The sequence below is a fragment of the Gymnogyps californianus genome, chromosome 2 (assembly GCF_018139145.2).
Source record: "Gymnogyps californianus isolate 813 chromosome 2, ASM1813914v2, whole genome shotgun sequence".
Taxonomy (NCBI): Eukaryota; Metazoa; Chordata; class Aves; order Accipitriformes; family Cathartidae; genus Gymnogyps; species Gymnogyps californianus.
In genome coordinates, this window is record NC_059472.1 from 88,406,728 (window position 1) to 88,429,203 (window position 22,476).

Here is a 22,476-nt window from a genome sequence, read left to right on the forward strand (position 1 = left end):
AGTTTGTTACAACATCCTGTATACATACTTCCTATAACTTCTTACTTAACAAGGTTGCTGATCCTGAAAATACAGAAACACATGTAGCTCCAAGGAATACATTGATAGGCATATTTGTCATGTTCAGCCTCTGATCCACAGAAGTGAATCCAGTGGGCTGGCAAGGCTTAACACGCTCTGGAGCACTCAATCCCAGTGGCAGTTAACAAATAGTTCCTTCTAAAACAGTTGTATAGAAAGGTCAAAGTATACCTTTTTTGCTTGTTACGTTAAGCCCATAACTTAGTTTGCTTCTGGGTAAGGGAACAAGGAATATATATCATCGTACCTGGCTATTTTTCACACGTCAGCCTGATTAGATAGCTATGTATAACAGTATGCGTCCTGTACTCGGTTTGATTATCATACCTCTGGAGTCATATGGGGCACTTTCAAATTCTGCCACTATGCCCCCCAAAACAGGTATATAAATCACAAATCTGACATTAAAAGGTGCTTTCTCTAATGGGTAGTGTCTCCAGTTGAGTTTATAAAATTAGTCACGCTATGTTTGCTGGAAGTAAGTTTCTGTCTAAATTTGGCAAGACAGCACTGAAATTCTAGCAACGGTTTCAGAAGGACACACACAGGGTGTTTCTACTGATTGGAAAAGTATTTGAAGGTCACTTTGTTTCTTTTTAATCTCTCATTAATTTGTTCTGTTCCTGCTCTGTGGGTGAAAGAGTGTTCCCGAAATGCCACGTCTGCTCTCCTCTTTCCAGACAGCTGAAACTACTCCAGACTGGCTGCAATGTGTTCTAAAAGGACTGCCTATGTTTATGAGTTACCGGAAATTTTCAACAAGTTGCTCGTGGAAGTGGGGCTTTTACCATCCTGAGGATATCAAGGAGTTGTGACATTGGACAAGCAGATGTGGTCATGCGTGGTTATCAGGATTTCTGGGTAGTTTTCACATGGTGGACATTTTTCCTTCTAGGTGGAGTGCTCCATTTCATGGGCTACATAGCGAGTATGGCAATGGGCCAAGTGCTGTGAATGCTCACTAATGCTCGCTGGTGATGAATGTCGTAAGAAGCTATGAGCAAATCAGCAAGGGTCTACTACAATGAGAGAGCTTGCATTTTAACTGCTTATGCTGTTGAAACATCAGTATGGAATAGACAATTGGGACTGTATGAGTGTATATTTTAAGAATATCAGTAGCATGTAACATTTTCAAATCTTATCAATCTACTAGGTAATTACATCCTATTACCATACTGTGGTGCTAAACCTCTTGATTAACTTTTTATGGGATTCTTTGGAACTTCAAAAGAATAAAAAAGACGTTAATGCTAATTAACCCCTGTTACTACCAAAGCTGTTTGGCCATGGAGGAAACCAAGCTTAAAGGTGATAGTGGCCTGAGAAACATGCCTTCCTATTCCAGCAACAAGACATAAGCAAACATTCCATGGGCAACATATGCCAAAAAGAGCTTAAAGCATTCAAATTAAATTAAATTAAATAGATATAAGTCACCATTTACCATAATGTGGGAGGAAAAAAACCATGAAAGATGGCAAGAAATGGAGATGCAACAATTGTGACAATAGTGACCAGACTAAATGAAGAATTGTAACATCTATCGAAGAATAATAGCTCACATTATTATGTTGGGTGAAGATACTTTGCTTTATTGCTCGACTTTTAAGAAACATTAACGTGTTACTATTGATATGCAGAGGTGGGAATAGTACCTAATACTCTAATTAGGGATTTCCAACTTCTTTTTCTCTCTACCCATAAAGGTAAAAATGCTTGGAAAACAATAAAAGTGACCTACACATTACAGGATCAGTCTTGACAGATCCCCATGCTTAGTAGGCCTGTTGTGCTACAAATGCAAATACATAATACAAAGCATCAAAGGCTTACTTACTGATCTAGCAATACAACAGTGCTTTGGCTTTGGAAAAATCAATCCAATCAGCTAAAAGGGACCAGAAATTAGCAGTCTTTAACACACACTGTCACTCCTGTGGTAATGTATACCACTTCCTGCATGACCAGAATAGAAAGACTCCCTTTTCTCTGTCTCTTTTTGGTTATCAGGAAATGCAGCATTCCTCCTTTTTTCTTTTCCAGCTGCCCAACTCTGCCTTTCCACTGAGTGATGAAAAATGCAAATCAAGACAGGAAACCAACAGCAGGAAAAGCATGACTAGGAAATGCATTGTTCTCCAAATGTTCTCCATTTTTCTTCCCAGTCCTTGGGTTAACATTATCCTCTGAATAGAATGAAAAATGTCCACAATATAATTCCACTATTTGGCTCTTTTTTTTTTTTTCCTTCTCTTCTAGTGAGGGAGAAGAGAAACCCAGGAGACAAAAGAAGATAAGAGAACCCCCCTTTACCCCCTCAGAAGAGAAGAAAAACCATCAGTGCGACTGGCTCTTCTGTAGGAAAAGAGACCTGCCTTCCTCCTCCTTTCCCTAACCAGGAGGCAAAGGAGACCTTGACACAGACTTTCACAGGTTTACCCAGAAAACAAGAGAAAGAATGATCTTACCAGTATTTTCTCCTGTCCTAATAGTCAGGCACTTAGATGTGGAAAGTCAGGTGGCACAGTCCAAAAATTCAGGGCATGTTCTGCTGTATGATTTCTGATGTGGCTGTTGCCTAAAAACTTTGTATTTTTGAAAGAATCTGTTGTTCCTTTTTCTTCTCCAGGAACAATTGTATCCCATCACCATTCGATATTAAAATGTAATGACAACTGGTGAGCACTCCATTACTCCTTCATTTTTATCGACATGGTTAAGTAGTGAATATGTCACCTCACAAAAACCTTGCTGGAGTTAGAAAGTAGGGTATTACATGAAAAGTTGTTCATATGATTGATACTTTGCCTAGTAGTGATCTCTCTTCAGGTACAACTGAACTATGGAGAAACCAAGCTAAAGGAAATTTAAATCAGTAGAGAGATAAAGTAAAACAAAAGTGACATGTAACAACTTTGCTGAGGAAAAAATAATGGCTTTGAGGCTTGAAAATAATGCAGTATGTCTAAAGCCACCTTTTGTATTCCTTAAATGAAAAACAATTAGTCAAATTCTAAGAATGATTAGAAAAGATATTAAAATTTTCATCTTTTGATCCCTTTCAAATAAGTAAAATGTTTTCTTTTAGACCCATCCTACAGATCACATTGCACATTAATAATTTATAGTATTCTGTTCCAGAATGGTCTATGAAGCACGCAAACACCATTTTATGTCTTCAGAAAAACTAGCAGTAAGTGCTTTTGGCTTCTGTTGCCAGTTCACCATTCTTGCTTACAGAACTCACTCAGACTTTGATTCATAGGACATCTTTCATGCCCTCCACTTCTACTAAAGCAAAAGAAGAGTAGAAGCGGAGGACAACATGTTGAGATTTACTGTGTTTACAAGAAACATTTTTTCCCCATTGATTTGCAGTGACTGATGCCAGTGGGAGTGTAATTCCATTCCTGGTATTTATGTGGTTAGCATAGAAGTTTCTCTGTCAAATATACTTTACCAGAGTGAGTAGAAAGATTGGAAGAGACAATAAATTCTGTCTTGATCACTTTGGCTTTTGAGTTGTTTTCAAACCTAAAGCAGTTATTTCCTTTCAGCAAGAACTGCTACTTTAGGAACTAGGAAATCTAATATTTCTTGTCTTACTTATTTGTAGGAAACCTTGGCATGTCTTCTTTCTGTAATTCCTAATAAAATTTAGCATTTCTGAAAGACAAAAAAGGCATACACATGTGTGTATCTGTGTAATATACACAGACATACACAAACCCCTGACTATGAGAATGTGGTGACGATAAAGTAATATTAATTGTTTTCACTTATGTTGCCCTTTTCATCTTCAAGGCTTGCCAAATTTATCCATCTATGGTTCGTTGTAAGACCAACCCAGGAAATGCTACTTTTACCTGTGTGAATAATTCCACTGAAGACAATGGGACTAGCCAAGGTAGTAAGCAATGGCCTACTTTGTGTTTCTATGGTATATTTTACTCAAGTTCATGGGAAGTTTTAAAAGTGGGATGTGAATTACTAAGTAAGTCAAGTAAATACCAAGATGTGCTGCTCAGAGCTATGAGATACTGCATCCTACACACTAGATATAGAAAGAAGCTTAAAGTTTTACATGTAGATAATTCAGAATTAAATCCTAAACAAATACACCAAATACAAAGAATTTCAAGCACAGTACTCTTTCATGTAAATGAGGAGAATATACAGCAAACCCTAAATTAACTGTGGCTGTGCCCTCTGAAGTGCTTCCTCTAATACACTAAAGGTTAATATACTATAAGCTAAATATACTGACCTCCAGTACGGATATATTGTTTCTTTTAATCTTTGCTGTGCCTAAACCAAAGCAGTAATTTGTTCACATCTATGAGAGTGAACCTCTTTATATTTTATTTCACAACAAAAGTCTGAAGAGTCACTTGTGAAACAAAAACATCTTCAGGAGCCTGTTGAGAACTAAAAAATTTCTTCTCACACAGCCAACACAGTAGGAGAAGAAGTGGCAAAGGTAAGAGTTAATTCCTGCGATAGATATGGTAAATATACCAGTGCTTCATCTGGAACTGTGATTTCACATGTATCTAAAATTTTAGCAATGTAAATTCTCTACAAAGAGGAAGTGAGTCTCAGAAGAATTGTTTCACACAGCATTTTCCACTATTTTACTTTCAAGTAGAGGTATCAATTCTCTAATAGGAAATATATTTCCAAAATCACTTAATTTTATTTATTTTGCAAAATGGGGAATTATTCTCCTACTTACCCACTCATACTGTTCTTCAAATGACTGAGAATCCTTGCTGTCAGCCAGCCAGTACTCTGGATGCTGCAATATATCAGAATGCAGTCTTTTGTTTATTAGTCTTTAGAATACTACTTTAGACACTTACATTAATTACTGGAATTGTGCTTAGCTGGTGGCTATGTAATCTGAATGCTTCAATAGTATTTGTGATGCCTTTTCCAGATGCAACAGGTGTTTAATTAGCTTTGGCATTTTGCTTCTGTGCAGTATGAGGGCCTATCTTAGCTGTTCATATGATGCCAGATATAGATTATCATTATTTTAAGATTTGACTTGGAAAGCCTATACCTCCAAAATTGTTGCAAAGCAAAGCTATTTTTATTTACAATATAATTAAAAACCAAGAAAACTATTTTACCCTTTGTTTGCACAGTGTATTTTCTGTAACATATTTCCAAAGTATGGCCTTCCTCAAATACAGCAATAGGAACTATCACAACAATAACAATAATTTAAAAAGAATGTTTGAGTATAAATGTGGTCTATGTAATTAAAAATACTTTCTACATCTTTCTCAACAAATATCAAACAAGTTGGCATTACACTTAACTTCTTATACTTGAAAAAATCAGCAATGCCATAATGAAGAGCTTCATTTCAAGCTGTTTTGCTTGTAGGCTATAACTTTGAAGACAATGAAATAATCACTAGTGGCATGGTGGTCAGCTGGTGCTGTCAATAACATGTAACAAAAAGGACTTTAAACTTCTTTCAGATGTGTCCTGATGTGTCCTGATGAAGCAAAAGGGAATCTCTGAAAGTGTGATACTGCTGTGTGTCCACAGAGCTTGCTTACAAATAAAAGTTTGACTCTTGGGGCTGCATCATGAAGAAGACATACTCACTAGATGACTCAACGTTGCCTCCTGTCTCTTCTGCATGATAAATGCGTAGGCTGCAGGAATACAATTTAAAACTCAAAAGATAACAAAATTGCAGCTTTGGATAAAAATTCAGGACAAAGTAGACTCAAAGACCTCTTTGCATGTCAAAACAGTTCCTGTCTGCTGATCCAAGAGGTCTGGTATCTTCACCATGCATGCAGGTGGCATATGTCTCTGGCTTTGGCACAGTTAGTGATGGGATTCACTCAGGACTTGGTCCAACCTGTCATAGCAGCACTATATTTATTTTGCAAGCAAGAATACAGAAATACCCCTATGACAGACTTTCTCTGCAGTAGGGCACACTAGTAGTATGTTCCTGCATCTCTTTTCAACACATGCAACTACAAAAAAATCATCCCACTGGACTTGTTTCCCAACAACAGGACCTACAGGAAAAAGGCTAGTCAAAATCAAAATGTCAAGATTAAGCTATTTGTGGGTAGCAGCCTGTAACCCTGATTCTGGGTTCATTTAGAATTCATACTTTCCAAAGGACAAGGCACCTATCCCATCTGAAGACTCACTTGCAACCACTCCTCTAGCCAAACTCATGCTCATTTGAACAAGAACTTGAAGGACATGGAGATTTCAAATCCAAGAGACTTTACAGAGCAGTGTGTGTTGGGTTTGTGTGGCGGGGGTTTGTGTAGCGGGGGAGGGGCTACTGGGGTGGCTCCTGTGAGAAGCTGCTAGAAGCTTCCTTGGCTCCAAGTTTGACCCGCCTCTGGCCAAGGCCGAGCCCATCAGCAACCGTGGTAGCACTTCTGTGATAGCATATTTAAGAAGGGGAAAAAGACTGCTGGAAAACCTGCAGCAGAAAGAGGATTGGGATGTGAGAGAAACAACCATGCAGACACCGAGGTCAGTGAAGGAGAGGGAGGAGGCATGCCGGAGCAGAGATTCCCCTGCAGCCCGTGGTGAGACGGCAGGCTGTCCCCCTGCAGCCCATGGAGGTTAACGGTGGAGCAGAGATTCCCCTGCAGCCCATGGAGGACCCCATGCCGGAGCAGGTGGCTGGGCCCAGGGAAGGCCATGACTCCATGGGAAAGCCCACACTGGAGCAGTTCATGGAGGACTGCAGGCCCGTGGGAAGGACTCGCATTGGAGAAGCTCGTGGAGGGCTGATCCCCGTAGGAGGGACGCCACACTGGAGCAGGGGAAGAGTGTGAAGAGTCCTCCCCCTGAGGAGGAAGGAGCGGCAGAGTCAACAGTGTGATGAACTGACCGCAACCCCCATTCTTGCCCCCCTGCACCGCTGCAGGGGGAGGAGGTAAAGGAATCGGGAGCAAAGTTAAGCCCAGGAAGAAGGGAGAGGTGGGGGGAAGGTGTTTTTAAGATATGGTTTTATTTCTCATTATCCTACTCTGATTTGATTGGTAACAAATTAAATTGATTTCTTTTTTTTCCCCAAAATGGAGTCTGTTTTGCCTGTGACCATAAGTGGTGAGTGATCCCTCCCTGTCCTGTTCTCAACTCACGAGCCTTTTCAATGTATTTTCTCCTCCCCATCCCGCCGGGGGAGAGGAGTGAGTGAGTGAGTGGCTGCGTGGTGCTTAGTTGCCAGCTGGGCCTAAACCACGACGCAGTGTAATACTGATACTAGGCTTTTCAATGCAGTATTGGCCCAACCCTCAGAAGCAATGTGCTCCCACACATGCTGCTGAAATCCACAGGAGCCAAGAGCATGCAGCATCTGGCCTCAAGCACCACAAAACAATGGGCTGACAATCGTTTTCAGACTAGCAGCAGAAGTGGGTCTCACAAGCTACCAACTTCTAACTGCCCTAGCATTTCCATAATTATAGTTAGCTTCCAAGTGACAAGATGAAGAAGGATGGGAAAAAAGCAGTACAATTTTGATTAGGAGGTAAAGAGATTAATAGGTTTGTTTTTCTTAACCCAGTAACACTTGCATTCTGAACAGGAATGTTCTAGCTGATATAATCTGCTGATTATTTATTCACAGTTTTGCAACTAAACACTGTTAAAGCTTTTCCATCATCTGTTTACCTGTGTTTTGAGAACCAAGAAGCTAACGGATTCTACTGTAAAGGGAATAATAGTTTATATTCAAATATCCTCAGAAAGTTGTCAGCTTGCACTTTTAAATTTCAATTAATAGCTCCTAAAGCACTGACAACCCCCCAACACATTCATGATTGCTATCTGTGAAAGAGAAGTTATATTTTTGTTTTATTTTGAAGAATTAGAAGGCTTTCAAGATTATTCTAACTTTCCTGCTGAAACTTACTTAAAGCATAATGAATTATGTTTTAAATCCTTTGGTTTAAAAATAGGACACAAATGGTATTTGTTTGAAATGATTTATATGGGGTTGTTCAGCTTTAGAGAAAAAAACAATTTAATGTTGAGGGTTTCATTTATAATAAAAATTAAGCTCTATATTGGAAATGAATATTAAAGGAAACAACCCCCCACTTGCAATATTCGAGATAGCATATGCATTTCTAACTTTACCTAGTATTATAGATGTTCACAAACAGTAGAATTTGTTTATACTTCTCACGATATACAAATGAGATGCTTAATGATCCATTTTGTTGAAAATCAGCAGTACTGCTAACACATCAACCATGGTAGTGTATATTCAGTTAAGTGCTCATGTCCTACACTTTATGGACCTTTGTGGATTCCTACTGTCAGCTTTACAACCAGCTTCACTGTTCCACACTACTCTTGCTGGTACGTATTATAAAATCACACCTATAAATTTGTATAGGTGGAATTGATGGCTCCAGAGCACTAGAGCCAAAAGATGTGCAAACTCCTACAATACAGTGCTGCATTGTAAATTATAAATATTAGAGAAGAAATAATGTAGTTGGTTGGTCATAGGACTTCCCTTTAAAGAATATCTTCCAGGACACTACAAGTTGTTCATATGAAGGACTTCTACTTCTTACACTGGGGAGAGTATCATAATATGAGTTATTTTACAGTTACTTATTATATATCCTAGATTTGGTTTCACTTTGTTAGTCTTAGTTATAATCCAACTGGTGCCAACTTAAATAAACTCACCCTTTCTCCGATATAATTTAAATATGTAAATGCAGACAGAAAAAAACGCACCAAAAAGAATTATACACAATTGTATGTCTGTACTTTAGAAAACCCAGACATCTTAAAATTTCTTAGACAGTCCATACTTTCAGAGAATAAGTATGAATGTCAACAGGACACAGAAATCAGCGATAAGGAGCTTTTGGAGGTAGAACAATGAGGCTATAAAGGATTTATACCTCAAGACTACTGGGGAGAAAGAAGCTCTGAAATTAATGTCTGTCTTTATTATCTGAAAATATGTATAGCATCCAAAGCTGCTGAATTTCAAAAGGGTTGTTCAGTTTTTGAAACAGTCATTTGTAGGTCTCACGTGAAAAAATGTGTTGCCTTGAATTTTGAAAACATTGTCAGGACAAACTTGACTATTTTGTTCTGTTTTATAGTATTTCTTGGTTAGGATGGTATTTCAAGCTCCAGCCCCACTATTTGCTCTGCAGTTTGCCAATCAAGAAGGAATAAAAATGAGCAGCAGTGCCACTAAATAGAGTTTACAATTCCAGATCCAATGATAGGACCATCTCCTTAAACCAAGCAACCTGGTTTGTACTTTTACAGGTAGCCATTCTGGAAGGTTCACTTTCTCTTTTCTTTTTGAAACTGCAGAAGTCTTAATACTTGACATTATTTTCTGCACACCATCAAAATGTGCAGACAAAATCACTCCTAGCTGGCAGTATGTATCCCTCAAACACTGACAACTCAGAGACACCAAAATTATTGTATTAAATTATTAAGAATCTTGATATTTATCTCCTCTAAATGTCACTGTGTGTCAAATAGAGTAGAAAAATTATATCCAATGATAAGAGTCTCAGTCAAGTAGAAAGATTCATATTTAAAAAGAAATGCCAAAAAACATTTAGAAATAATTCAAGAAATAAAATAACTGTTCTCAATTTATAAGGTATATAAATGGGATATAAAGTCAATTTATAAAGTTCAGTCTGTACTCAGAACTCCATTTCATTCATCTGGTTTTGAAATAAATCACTTCAAAATAGCCCCAACATTTAAAGTTTCATCAGACCTTTACTGAAAGACTAGCTCAACTAAACAACCAATATTTGCTGTTATTATCAAATCCCTGTAACTGTGAGCAACATTTAGCAAGTTTGCATAATCAATACCTCTCCTCTGAGCAGATAGACTTATAAAAGCTTTGCCCTCTACCAAAAGGTCTGCAACATTAAGATAAATCCCTGTGAAGGTGGATGCACAAGTGAAAATATTTACCACTCAATAAATTGGATCATACTGCTTTCTGTTGATGAAGCAGGTTACATGCTGTATGTAGCCTAAGTGAAATTGCTCTCAGTTTTAAAATGTTTTTCAGTAATGTCAAATGAAAAATCTATTCTATGACTCTGTCAATATTAACAATCCAGCAAAATTACAAATTTCATGTTAAATAATATGCTTTTCAATTTCCCTTTCCTATCATCTGTTCCTAAGTGCTATTCCAAAGGCATTAATTTATAGTTCTATAAAACAAAATGTTACATATTATTTGAACTTTAGGATCTAGCTCACTTGGTTCATATTGATGGTCAACCTTTTAAATATTTATTTATTATCACTTTATGAGGTGAGGGTTTTTTTCAGCTTTCACAACTCTGAAATGATTTCTTTCTACCTGCTGTGGTTAGCATGAAACAGACAATATGATTCAGAGATTTACTAAGTAGAATAAATCTTTCAAACATTTATGAAACAGTTGCAGGATTTTGAATTATTGACACTGCCAGAAGTATAAGTGACTTTCTCTTTAATGCAGAGCGGGGCAGAAGCCTGATAACCTGGTTCAGGGTGCCAGGCATGGCCAATGGAAGCTTTCATGTCCCTTGAAACTGTGGAGCCTCCTCTGCCTTGTAAGAATAACTGTAAATGTTAAAGCTGCACGAAGATTGTCTGACTGGGAAAAGGAAACATAAAGCTTTCAAAAATGTGCCTCTTCCAGAGCCTGTTTGCTTGTCAACATTTCTAAGCATTTACACTAGGTTTGGGCAAGGGTTTTATTTGTCAGATTGTTTTCTAGTGGAATGGTTTTCAGTACCTGAAAACTGAACTTCTTTGCAAGAACTTATTTCTCTTCCATTAAATTCTCATTTAGAAAGGTTTCTCAAAGCCAAAATAAAATTTCAGGACAAAAACACAGAGCCAATTCCTATAAAAATCGATAGCATAGCAGTTATCCACAGTATGACTGATACAGATTGAAATTCATTGAAAGGTAAAATACGGACTGACATCCACAACCATGACTGACTATAATATATCTAGCCCTTTAGAAGTCTTATTCTGAAATATAACATCCTTCAAAATGTTTTGATACAGACTCCTTGCTTTTAGGCAGTTAACAGTTTGAATGAATCAGGCACAAATCCTTTTCTTTCCTAAGAAGCTGTTTTCTCCAGTATTTTATTGTAATTCTTTTATACTGAAGACATAGCTATAAGCTCAGAATCCTCATTAACAATCAAATTATGACATCAATCATTAGCTTATAAAATCAGTTTATTTATATGATTTAATTACAAAAACATTTTTTTCAGTGAGACAAAAGAAGTTCTTGTGTTCTGAGAGTCGTGACGCAAACACGGTTCTTTCCTTTTAAAGAACTAGCCAGTTCTGCCTAATGCATGGTTTCTCTCAGGAAAAGAGGTAAGGGAAAGAAAAGCAGAAGAGAAGAGAATGGAAAACTTTCTATGAGATTATATTTCATAGTGGAAGAGTTCATAAAATTGATATGTAACCTCTCATAGAAGAGACCTCAAGAAAAGCATAAGGCAACTGTCTTTCCTAGGCAGTCACGCAGTCATCTGCCTACCCTATCTCACCCCCCATCAGATTATCCTGCCCTGTTTGTTTCTAATTCCCATTTTACAGATGAGGAAGAGAGGCACCAGACAAAATAAGGTTCACATGAAGAAAGGAACTAATGAACCTCAGCAGGTAGGCTTGTAGCTCCTGTAACTTATGTGCTTGCCTGCCATATGTATAATCCATAAACCTAAATTTTTCTTCCATTCACAATATATGGTGACTACTTCAGATTAGAGTTCAGCACAGCCACTAGTATTGAGTGAGGTCCCATCCAAACCACACAGTAGCAAAACTAGGAGACCAGGCTACCACTTTACACACTACTGCTCTGCTGTTTGAATACCTTACTCTGTGAAGCTATCCACACAGGACTTTGTGCTATGAAATTTTCTGTGAAGGGGTCATCTGAACTGTGTTTTAAAGAACATGGGAGGGGGGCATGCTTTCATCTCAAGATCCAAAGAATAGAATAGAATAGACTATTTCCGTTGGAAGGGACCTACAATGATCATCTAGTCCAACTGCCTGACCAATTCAGGGCTGACCAAGTTAAAGCATGTTATTAAGGGCATTGCCCAAATGCCTCGTAAACACTGACAGGCTTGGGGCATCAACCACCTCTCTAGGAAGCCTGTTCCAGAGTTTGACCACCCTCTCGGTAGAGAAATGCTTCCTAATGTCCAGTCTGAACCTCCCCGGGTGCAGCTTTGAACCATTCCCACACATCCTGTCACTGGACACTAGGGAGAAGAGATCAGCACCTCCCTGTCCACTTCCCCTCCTCAGGAAGCTGTACAGAGCAATGAGGTCGCCCTCAGCCTCCTTTTCTCCAAACTAGACAAGCCCAGAGTCCTTAGCCACTCCTCATAGGACATTCCTTCCAGCCCTTCCACCAGCTTTGTTGCCCTCCTCGGCATGCATTCAAGGACCTTCACATCCTTCTTACATTGTGGGACCCAGAACTGCACACACTATTCAAGGTGAGGCCGCGCCAATGCTGAATACAGCGGGACAATCGCCTCTTTTGACCAGCTGCTTATACTGTGTTTGATGCACCCCAGGATGTGGTTTGCCCTCTTGGCTGCCGGGCACACTGCTGACTCATGTTGAGCCTGCTGTCGACCAGGACCCCAGATCCCTTCTGCAGGGCTGCTCTCCAGCCACTCCTCTCCCAATTTATACTTGTGCCCGGCATTACTCCATCCTAGGTGCAGAATCTGGCATTTTCACTTGTTAAATTTCATCCCATCAATCATTGCCCAATGCTCCAATCTGTTTAGAACCCTCTGCAAGGCCTCCTGTCCCTCAAGAGAGTCAACAGCACCTCCCAGTTTGGTATCATCAGCAAACTTGCTAATGGTGCATTCAACTCCTGCATCCAGATCATTGATAAATATATTGAACAGAAATGGCCCTAGAATTGAACCCTGTGGAACACTGCTGATGACCGGTCACCAGCCAGGTGTAGCCCCGTTCACTACAACCCTTTGAGCTCTGTCCTTCAGCCAGTTCTTCACCCAACGCACTGTGAACGCGCTCATCCCACAGTTGGACAACTTGTCCAGAAGGATGCTGTGAGGGATGGTATCAAAAGCCTTACTAAAATCCGGAAAAACTGCCTCCACTGCCTTCCCTTCATGCAGTAGGTGGGTGACCTTATCATAGAAGGTTATCAAATTAGTTAAACAGGATGTTCCCTTTGTGAACCCATAATCTTCTCCATAATTTTCCCAGGAACTGAGGTTAGACTAACAGGTCTGTAGTTCCCTGGGTCTTCCCTCATGTCCTTTTTGTAGATTGGAATAACATTGGCTAGCTTCCAGTCAGCGGGCACCTCCCCAGACTCGTAAGACTTTTGGTAGATGATTGAGAGAGGTCCTGCCGTAACACCCACTAGCTCCTTCAGTACTCTGGGATGAATCCCATCAGGCCCCATGGACTTGTGAACACTCAGCTGATACAGCTGGACCCTTACAATTTCAGTGTCCACAAATGGAAAGTCACTGTTCGCACACTTGTAGTTCTCCGACTCAGAGGACTGGGCAGCCCAAGGTCTATCACTATTATTAAAGACTGAGGCAAAAAATGCATTGAATGACTCTGCTTTTTCTTCATCCCTATTAGTCAGATGACCATCTTCAACAAGTATCGGTCCAATGTTTTTTTTAGACATCCTCTTGCTACTAACATACTTTAAAAACCCTTCTTGTTATCTGAAACAACACTGGCCAGTTTCAACTTTAATTGAGCTTTGGCCTTTTATGTCTTCTCCCCGCATATACAAACCACAGCTCCAAAGGCCTCCTTTTGCATGACAGATTGATGGATAAAAATCCCTGAGCACAAATTAGGGAAAATTTAACAGAGCCTGAGTTATTTGGGAGAGAATTTGAACCCATGTCACTTATCTCCAGGAAGTATGCCTGATACTAAGCATAGCTATTCTTTTCTGGAGGACAGGGCACTTGTCCTTCCCAGATGATTTTATTTGCTTAATTTGTTAGTTCTACAGAGCAGAACTCTCACATGAGAGGGGGAAGCCATGAGTTCCTTTTCAACATATTCCAATCACTGTTCAAGTGTTCTTCTCGTTGACATGGTACATCTTATAGTTTAGTGCTGTTTATAGTTTATACGTAAACAGTTCTTCAGTATCTTTCCTCCCAACAGGCAACTGCCTGATCGTTCAGGCACTTGTACATAATGCTGTGTTTGTATTGTAATATATAATACTGTATTTGTATTTTAAAATCAAATTAAATAACTAAATGCTTTTATGCTTTGTTTTGAGATTCATCAGCCCCTCAAATAGGCTAGCATTTTGTGTCAATAGAGTAACATTAGTGTTATGAGAAATTTATTTCTTGAATTCTTTGGAGAACAGGAAAATGCAAGATATAGGAAAAAATCTGATATTGAAAATTACTTACTACTAGACAGGAACCTCTTAGGATCAAGTAGATTCCAATATATGCATTTAAAAAAGATCTGGTTTACAGGCAGGAGTTACTTTCTTTTTTCATTTCTTATAAAAAGAGAAGTACATCATGCAAACAACAGGCCACATGCTGAATTTCCAAAGAAAGAACAATACAATTAGCTTTCATTGTTCTTGAATACATAATTGGCAGTGCAGAAGTAAGAGGAAAGCGAGGTAGCTGAGGAAGATTAGGTATGGTTTGGTTTTTTTCTTTTCTTAAATCAATACTTTATAATTTCTTCATTAGCACACAGAAATATGATCCCTTTCCCATGACATAAAACCTGCACAAACAGCTTTTTTCCATGATGTAATGAATCCCTTGTTGATATAAAATGATCAAAGGACTAAGATGAAAGCTTTAAACTCTATGATAAAACATTGATAATTGTACTGTAATATTCAATACTGTGACCCAAATAAAGTAGTTTTCTCTTCTGAATTCAACCTTAAAGCTTTATAAAAGCTGTATATAATCTTTTGTAAGTCTTATTGTATCAACAGTTCTATAACTACCAATTATCTGCATAACATTTTGTATTATAACTGCCAATAAAACTTGCAATTCAGGCTGCAATGAAGTATTCCATTTAGATTAAGTAGGAAATATAATTAGTTAAATCACTAAGAATTGTTTTAAGCTATCCATAAATGCTTAAGAAGCTTGAATTAGTGTTGTCCAGGGCTTTTTCCGCATTTTTGGTCTGATTCTAATTTGTGTAATGTGTCAGTACAATTAGGAAATTCATTAAAATAACTATAACGTAAACTTATGGACAAACTTCAATAGATGTCTATTATACAATTACTTGTTAATATTGCAAGCTCTAAATTGTTTGCTTAATTAGCTGATTTAATTCATGTAAATACCACATTACTTAAATTAAACACTTAATATTAATTTCTGTGGTTTTATGCCATTCAGCAGTATATGTTGGATCAGTTCAATCACAGAACCATGACACCACAAGAGAAATAGTGAGATTTTTTGATAGTTCACTTTTTTCTACAGTACCAAAATTCGTTTTATGCTAAACAGAGCTAATCAATCATTTTAATTAACAACCAGAGGTGGGCTGAGGTCTCCCACTGAACTGAACAGTGACTGCTAAATTTGGTGTCATCTCCTTCAGGGCAGATTCAGCTTATTGAGTTTGTCTGGTTGCTGAGAAAGACTCTTGGATATGAAAATAGCTCCCCTTCTTTCTACATCTGAAGCAGGTCTTTATGAAATGTGGCATTTTATTTTGTGAACAGATATAAAACTGTTTAATGTTTGTTTTTAAACTCTGTTTTTGTCACTGTGGATACCTTTATGTTTAGACTCAGGGTATTTTCAAAGCTGTGTGTAGCAGTTGAGAAATTATACATCTGAATCCCATTATTTTCTAAAAGGATTTGAATGCATATATTTGCCCTAAGATTTAATTATACTTCTTTGCAAATGTAGATCAATTAGATAACTTAAAAACCTGCTCTTTGGGGAAATAACTGTCAGCTTCTCTTTTTCTTAGAGTGTCATAATTATACCAGAAAGTTTACTCTACCACTTTTTTCTTGACTTTCATTTGCATAGTAAAAAAAAAAAAAGATAGATATATATTTATAAACTCTCAAGTTTTAAATTAATGAGTACAGAATTATAGAACTGAGCTGGAAGGGATCTCAAGAAGTCATTGGTCCATCTCTTTGCTTCAATACGGAAAGAAGTATAATTATGTGCAAGATGTTTCTCGCCAGTTCTGAAAGATTTTCTACAGTGGAGACTTCACAGACTCTGAAACTGGCCTATTCTAATATATCATTATGTTTATTATTTCAACATGCAAATTAAACTGCTATTTAAACCTATTAATTACCTATTGTCCTAACATCACTAACATGGAGAACTGACAACTACTTTAATCTTTCAAGTAATATTTTACATATTTGAATACTCTTAAATCTTCGGTCTTCTTTCAAAGAACCAATCTCAAATTGCGGAGTTTCCCCTCACTAGAAAAATTATCCAGATCTCTGATTACACTCATTTTTCTACTCTGAACTATTTGCAGTATTTGTGTATAGCTTTCTTGATGGGTCCAAATGCTCCCCAAAACAGGTTACTATACTCCAGCTAAGACTTCATACATGACGAACAATGCAAAAGAATTGCATAGCATTTCTTGTGAGCTGTATTTCATTTACATATCCCAGCATGATGTACAATGTTCTCCTTTACAGCAGCATGACACCACTGATTGATGTGTGGCTTATGATCTGCTGAGGATTATCTTCAGATCCTTTGATATTGAACTGCTATCTAATCAACTCGTGTAGAACTGCTATCTGTATTCATGCACCTGATATTACAACCCAAAAGTAGAAGCCTGTAGTCATTTTTATTGAATTGAATCATACATTTAAAAATCTTTTTTTCCCTGTTGTTAAAATTACTTTGAATTATAATGCAGACTTCCAATATGCTTGCAGTTTATACCAGGACAGTATAATAAGTATACTTTCTATTCTATCACACAGGATATTAATGAAATATAAACTAGAATTCAAGTAGGATCCACTCAAGAGCTTTACTCAAAAGTAAAGCTCCTTCCATTGACAATCTCTCTCTCAATACCATCTTGTGATCAGTTTCGCTATAACACTATCGTGGTCTCATCTACACCGTATCTGTGAAGCTTAATTACGAAAATATGTGAAACTGTGTCAGAAGTCTTACTAAGGTCACAATAGATATTATCTTTTGATTCTCCACTATACATAAAACATTAAATCCAAATTAGCTGTTACTTCATTATCTTTTACAATGTTACAAATCATTTGATTGTTTGTGACAATATTTTAGGGGAGAAGAAAGGGTAGAACAGAGCAGAAAACTGAAATAATTTAGAAATAATTTCCCAACTCTTCTGCCTATTCCTCTGAAAAACATTATTATATTTTTCATTTTCCAGTCTTCTAACACCTCATTCATTTTTCATACATGATCAAAAAAAACGGCCAACAATTCTGACATTACTTTAATTGGTTCTTAAAGTAGTTTAAAGTACATATCATCAGGGCCAAAAGATTTGAGCAGATTCATCTTTTCCAAGTATGCTCCAGCTTATTCTTTCTCTGTTTACAGTAAGAACTTGCCATTGACATCAGCTATGCCTGTAGTTGACCATTTCAGGGAATGTTGATAGAAAGACCAGGCAATTTTCCCCTGTTGATAGACCATTGCCATCCCTGGCTTTCTTTTTCCTTACATGTACTTGCAGAATTCTCAACACTCTTGCATGTCACTTCCTAACTGTATTTTCTTGAGCTATATCTGTTCTGGTGTTGTTCCTACCTATGTGAGCTACGTTTCTTATCTTTCCAAGTTTTTATCTGACCTAGTTTCCATAGTCTGTATGATCCCTTTCATGGTTTAGGTCATTTGATCTGTTAACATACTTCCTGTTCTTCCTCTGTAATGGGATAGTTTGCACTTACTGCCTTAATATTGTCTCTTTAGGAATCAGTTGACTCTTCTTAACTCATTTTTCACTAAATTTGTTTCTAAGTGTCCAGAGTTTGTTGAAGTCCACTTTTTTGAAGTCTATTATTTTTATTCTGCTTTTCTTCTTCCTAAGGATTGTGAACTCTATCACTTCCTTCCTACTAGTTAACATCAGATCTGAAAGAGCTTCACCTTTGACTTTTTTCTAATGACTGAACAAAATAATTACTCAGACACAAACACAGGTTTTGCAAGAAACTGATAGGCTAAGCACAGTAATGTTTGAGGCTATTGCATGTTTTCTTATCAGTAATTTAAAAAGCTACAGCTTGAAAAAGAATTCCCACTTCATAATTTTTCTATGGATAGGACCTATTTTTTCTGATTTTGAATTATCCATGGCAAGCATATATGAAATTACTAAGCCCTAGATGTCATTCACAATTGTTGAGAAATTACCAACCACTTCCTAGTCTGTGAGTGGTCTGAAAGGAACTCTGCAAATACTATGCAAGCCCACCTGGATGCCTACAAATATAACTAGCAGCAAAGCCTCTGTTCATCATCATTCTTATGGGCATTGTGCAAGCATTAGTAACACATGTAAAGTAAGCATATAATGCTCTCAGATCAGAATGGTAACATTTTATTACCATGCTGCTCTACTGTAAATTACTGCATATTTTGAAGAACAATGGTGATTTAGGGCTCAAGCCTTTAATATTCTGAGGATCTCCTGAAATAACTTAGTCATAAACACACTGCCTATGTCTGTCATGGTTTAACCCCAGCCAGCAGCTAAGCACCATGTAGCCACTCCCTCACTCCTCCCCCCTCCCAGTGGGATGGGGAGGAGAATCGGGAAAAAAGGTAAAACTTGTGGGTTGAGATAAGAACAGTTTAATAACTAAAGTAAAATATAATATTAACAATAATAATAATGAAATATAATAATAATAATAGTAATGAAAAGGAATATAACAAAAAAAAGAAGAGGGGAGAAAACAAAAGGAAAAAAAACCAGTGATGCACAATGCAATTGCTGACCACCCGCTGACCAATGCCTGAGCAGCAATCCACCCTTCCCGGCCAACTCCCCCCTGTTTATATACTGGTCATGACACTCTATGTATGGAATATCCCTTTGGCTAGTTCAGGTCAGCTGCCCCGGCTATGCTCCCTCCCAGCTTCTTGCACACCTGCTTGCTGGCAGAGCATGGGAAACTGAAAAATCCTTGACTTAGGATAAGCGCTATTTAGCAACAACTAAAACATCAGCGTGTTATCAACATTATTCTCACCCTAAATCCAAAACACAGCACTGTACCAGCTACTAAGAAGAAAATTAACTCTATCCCAGCTGAAACCAGGACAATGTCAAATTGTAAATTTCATGAACTGACTACACGAACATTCCTGGGATAGCATTCTATGTCATTGGTATCTAAACTTGTCTACGCATGATGTCAACGATGCTTTCCATACTAGGATTTCTAAACATAAGCAAAAGGCTCCTGACTCCACTCCTTCTCTGAAATCTCAAATGGTTATGGTTATGATCTCATTCCATTTAATGACCTTACACTAAGTCAGGCAGTAAAGAACAAGAGACTTGTAAAAACCAGTCCAGCTGAAAATGAAAAAAACCACGCTAAGTGTATTCTCTGAAATCAAATGCAAGTTTTATTTCAGTGATAAGCACATAAAAAAAAAAAAAAATGCCAGCTGAAAACTTTTAGCTGGGGGAGGGGTGGCAGTCCAATGACTTCCAGATGTCTCTACCAATGTGAATTATTTTGTCATTGCTCTTGAAAAACAGACTCCATACAAGTAATTTCTTTTACATTCTCTGCATTAACCAATCAAGTTAAGTTTGTAAAATTGAAATGAAATTATGCAGGTTTTATGAAATATAAATAATATATTTCTTATCAAGATTCCCCCCAAGTATTCTAGGATGGGTTTGTTTCCTCTTATGACTGCTATTTACTGTATTTGCCAAGAATGTGGGAGACTGGTTTCCATCTGAGAAGGTTTGAAGACACATACATCCCCTGTAGGGCAGCTCTTCAACCATCAGACCATGGTATACTATAATATATGTGCTTGTGAAGATGGGGTAGATATCCTTTGGTTTTGCTTTGGTTTTCATAATCTTCTACTAAATCCAGGCATCCTACCTTTATATGAATGCCATAGCCATCATCCTGGAGAGTCTTTAAATGTTTTATACAGAAATATTTCCTGCCCGTCAGGGAAAGTTGAGAAGACCTTAAAGACTCTTCTTCACATATCAATCATGTGGCTCAATAGAAATGTGTGATGCAGTTGTTCAGGTACCTCTGGAAGAATGGAACCAGGATCTGCCAACTCTAAGGTAAGGATGTTGAGCACGAAAGCACCTTGAGCTCTGAACAAATCTTCAAATCCTGCTATTAAGTTTTGTCTGTACGCATAAAGCACTCTTACTCAGTTCTCTCTCTCTGAATTCCTTACACTTGGAGACTGGCTCTGTATCAGCACTGGTATAGTGATTCAATTAGGTAAACACATTAAATTAAGTGTCCCAAATAGGCTTAGCATGTTCCATTTGGAATTAAAGCATAGTTAATTTGTTAACTAATATTAATTATTGAAACAGACTTGAAGTTTAACAACTGCAGTCAGATTTATTTTACACACTCCTTGGCTTTTAGCTAGAATGTGGTTTAGGTTTGTGTTTTATTTATTGTGTGACTTAGTTTTAGGTCAATAAGTTCGATGGGATGCAGCTTGAATCATGCTGTGAGCTAGGAAATGCATTCATGTTCCTGGTGCTGCCATGGTCTTTATATATAGCTTGTGACAACTCACTGAACATCCACTTCTCTCTGAACCAAGTGGAAATAGGAATTCTTTATACTTCTGTTTCTTCTCCTGCAGCATATACATGAATACATTTTCCAACTTTGATAAAATAAATTAGTCTATATCTCATTTATTACTTCAGCTGAAAATATACTGATAATTTTTGAGCTGAGTGACACCTATTGATCTAAAGTCAACAATTTTATTGTTCACATTAAATCCATCATTTACTGGATTTGAATACACCAGTGATGGAGAGTTGTTGTTTCTCAGGTATAAGAGTCAAGAAATGTAATCTTAATAATTATTGGTTTATTTTCAACATAGAAATATTGAATGATTCAGTTATGGTTTTACCAGTTAATGTACCATAACGTGATAAAACACAGACACATTTTGATTCCTTTGGTTTTGTGGACTTCTAATACTTTAAGCACAGCAGTCTTGCCTAGTTGGAGTGACAGGTAGATATTGATTCACTCTGCACAGATATATTGTAATTAATTACTTCTTTTCAGCCAATTTTTTTGTGAAACACGTATATGAACACACACTACAGCTGCTGCATTTTCTAATATTCTGTTGCATTTTTCACAAGTTTCTAAATTGTGTCTTGAGGTGGAATACTGACAATGTTTTATTAGTGATCCCTTTTATTTTCTCAATAATCACAGAACCATTACTTTTAAAAGCCAAGATCTGCTACTACTAACTATCCAGTAGAATCTGACAAACTGCACTACCCCATGCAATTTGAAAAGTGGAGTAAAACTAGATGTATTAACTATATAAGCTTCTGACCAGCATTCTGATATCTTTGGGCAAATGCTGTCAACAGCATCTAGGCTATAAGTTATCTGGAAAGATGGCACAGGATATATTTGTCTATAATTTGAATGTGGGCTCCATTATCTTCAAATCAGGTGTCAAGACAGGCTATTATTGCTATTGATCTTTAAACTCTACATACAGAAAACTGTGTGTTAACTAATGAAAGGAAAATTCCAAAGTTTGAAAATATCATCTTTAAAGCATGCCAGCAACGTACAAGCATCGAGAAAAGACCATTAAACACTACCAGCTAAAATTATTAGGGAAGATATTTTAAAGCAATCTTGGTAAACAAGATTCTCATGTTTTATTATATGTCAGTTGTAGCTATGTATTTAAATTGTTTAGGTTCTTTTGAAAATTCTCCACTAGGAAAAGAAGAATTACAAAGGCATACTGAGGTGGAATTTCTAAACATTTCCTTGAACACCCCTTATCCTACTATACCAATGTTAAATTTCTCTTATTTTTTATGTCTTCTACTACCTCTATGGTTCCAAACTCACCAACAGAGTACATGCAAGTCCTGTGCATAAATGATGGCTAGATTATTCTAATCACTTCTCCCTTCTCTAATTTGAAGCTATTTGCTAACCGTTAGAAAGATTTCTTCTTTTCAGAAAACCTAGGAAGAAGAGCACGGTAACCAGACATCCCCTTCAACAGGATAATA